The sequence below is a fragment of the Capsicum annuum genome, chromosome 2, assembly GCF_002878395.1.
Source record: "Capsicum annuum cultivar UCD-10X-F1 chromosome 2, UCD10Xv1.1, whole genome shotgun sequence".
NCBI classification, from domain to species: Eukaryota; Viridiplantae; Streptophyta; class Magnoliopsida; order Solanales; family Solanaceae; genus Capsicum; species Capsicum annuum.
In genome coordinates, this window is record NC_061112.1 from 130,737,226 (window position 1) to 130,740,311 (window position 3,086).

Here is a 3,086-nt window from a genome sequence, read left to right on the forward strand (position 1 = left end):
AAAAAAAAAAAAAAAAAAAAAAACAAATTTCAAATTTCTTCAGACACAAAAATTCAAATAAAAATTAGCGAGTTCATATAAATCCATGCCGAAAACTAGACATCCACCCCTCATATAACCAAAAGAATATTTATAACTACTCATAAAAATAGATCTACCAATAACATATCAATCGTCCTAAGAAGAAAATAATAGTCTATGATCAATTACAATTTAACTAAAAAAAAATATCATATACCTTGGATTAAACTTGAACACTGAACAACCAAGATTAGAATAATTTGTTGGAGATGAAAAATTATTAAAAGAAGAAGTTTCACATTCTCTTCTCTTCCACATGAAATATAACATTCAGGACTTTGATAACCTACCTTAATACAATTCTTAAAACATTGTTGATCCAATTTACAATATAATAATTGTGAATTAGAAATCAAAATTATCATCACCATGAATTTCATAAAAGAAAAAATATTTGCCATGTTTATTTTACTTATAACTTTTTTGTTCTCACTTTATGTCTTTTGGATGTTGCTTACAATATGTGACACGTATATATAGTTGGTGTACTATGTGTTAATGAATTAAAAGCAACAAATATTTTATATATAAATCAGTTATGTATGAATTTTTTTTTTGATAAGCATAGATATGTATGGTAATTAAAGGATATATATTTGAAAAGTTGTCATATTTTTAAGGACAACAAATCTTTTATATAGTATATATTTGTATAAATATTAAGTGTAGTTTGATTGAAATGATTTGATTTGATTTGATTTATTTATGTATTAAAGAGAAGATTAGTCATAAATTGAAGTGAATCTTTTATCTTATCTGGAGATTTTGAGTTCTGAATATGAAAAAAGGTCCAAATTTATATATCAGAAACACGATTGGAAACTTTTTTTCTTTACTTTGATTGTGAAAGAAATTTCCTTATGTATTCGTGCATTTTTGTATATAGTTTTATTTTTTATTGAAAAATTAGTTAACTAATAAACTTCTCCCGCTTTATAGTGATATTTTGAAAAATGCATAACATAACGAGATTATAATATTTTATAGCATCATGAATATATGTATCTAAAAATCTTAACCGTTACTATCCACACGTACATACATACAATCGGGCAAACAAACATATACAGTTGGCTACATATACATACATAGAGTTAGTCTTGTCACATAATCAGGTTTCAGGTTCTATTCCTGCATTAATCTTTAGCATATCGTCGTTACGTGTTGTCTATTTGGTAAATAATAGTCTTTCTGGTTCATTCTTGGTTGATGCATGAAGCAAAGGGTCTGATGAATCTTGAAGTTATAGACCTTAGTCATAATCAAATCATTAGTGAGATACCTTCAAGACTATGTCAATTCAGTTTAATATTATAAATAATACATCTTTAAGGTTGCGTATAATACACCTTTGTAGTGAAGCTCTTCTCCGGACCCTGCGCATAGTGGGAGTTTTAGTGCACCGGACTGTCCTTTTTTTATATTTCAACCACTTGAAAACAATCTCTTACAGAAATGCAAGGTAAGGATACGTACAATACACCTTTGTGGTGGAGCCTTTCCCCGGACCCTGCCGCATAGTGGAAGTTTTAGTGCGTCGGGTTGTCTTTTTTATATATTTCAACCATCTACTAATGTTAATAGAGATATTGACAAGAAGAAGGCTTAAGTCATCAATAACCCCTTTAAATTGTCCTGAAATTTCATTTAGACCTCTCAACTTTGTTCTGCACCTATCAGACACCTTAATTGCTCAAATTGATGCCTATTAGGAATAAATTGGTGATGTGGCAAGGAAAATGTGTTAGACCCGTGAATCGTGATTAAGTACCAATTAATATTAGCAGGAGTTTTATTGGCGTCTTGAGTTTTCCCTATCAGCCACAACCATCTCCACGTTTGGTACTATTTGAAAAAAAAATTCTATAATTACTTTTTAATAAGTATAAATAACATAAATACCAACCTTTTAAAAGTAATTACATTCTCTCCCACTTTTTTAATTAGTTTACTCTCTCTCCCTATTAATGTACATAACATAGCCGACATATACATAGCATTCTGTGTATATGTGGGATTTTTGTAATATGTTTAGGGAGTTGAGATTTTTTGTAATATTGAAAACAGAAGTTGTGTATTTGTATAATTTTTAGTTTTAATAATTATTTGGGCTCGCAATGCCACATGACATTTTTTAATTGATCGTTTTTGCCACGTCACCGTGAATATGTTACACACACTTTAATTAATAAATAAATAAATCAAATCAAATCATTTCAATCAAACTACACTTAATATTTATACAAATATATACTATATAAAAGATTTGTTGTCCTTAAAAATATGACAACTTTTCAAATATATATCCTTTAGTTACCATACATATCTATGCTTACCAAAAAAAAAAAATCCATACATATCTGATTTATATATAAAATATTTGTTGCTTTTAATTCATTAACACATAGTACACCAACTATATATACGTGTTACATATTATAAGCAACATCCAAAAAAACATAAAGCGAGAACAAAAAAGTTATAAGTAAAATAAACATGGCAAATGTTTTTTCTTTTATGAAATTCATGATGATGATAATTTTGATTTCTAATTCACAATTATTATATTGTAAATTGGATCAACAATGTTTTAAGAATTGTATTAAGGCAGGTTATCAAAGTCCTGAATGTTATATTTCATGTGGAAGAGAGGAGAATGTGAAACTTCTTCTTTCAATAATTTTTCATCTCCAATAAATTATTCTAATCTTGGTTGTTCAATTGACAAGTGTTCAAGTTTAATCCAAGGTATATGATATTTTTTTTTAGTTAAATCGTAATTGATCATAGACTATTATTTTCTTCTTAGGACGATTGATATGTTATTGGTAGATCTATTTTTATAAGTAGTTATAAATATTCTTTTGGTTATATGAGAGGGGTGGATATCTAGTTTTAGGCATGGGTTTATATGAACTCGATAATTTTTATTTGAATTTCTTTGTATGAAGAAATTTGAATTTCTTTTTTCTTTTTTTTTTTTGGGGGGGGGGGGGGGGGGGGGG

At 28.0% G+C, this 3,086-nt stretch overlaps 1 long non-coding RNA gene across 1 annotated transcript in view; it reads right to left on the minus strand.

The window, feature by feature from the left end:
• Nucleotides 1-3,086, minus strand: part of LOC107844020 — a 6,926-nt gene that overhangs the window by 790 nt on the left and 3,050 nt on the right. The gene's annotated exons all lie outside the window — the stretch shown is intronic.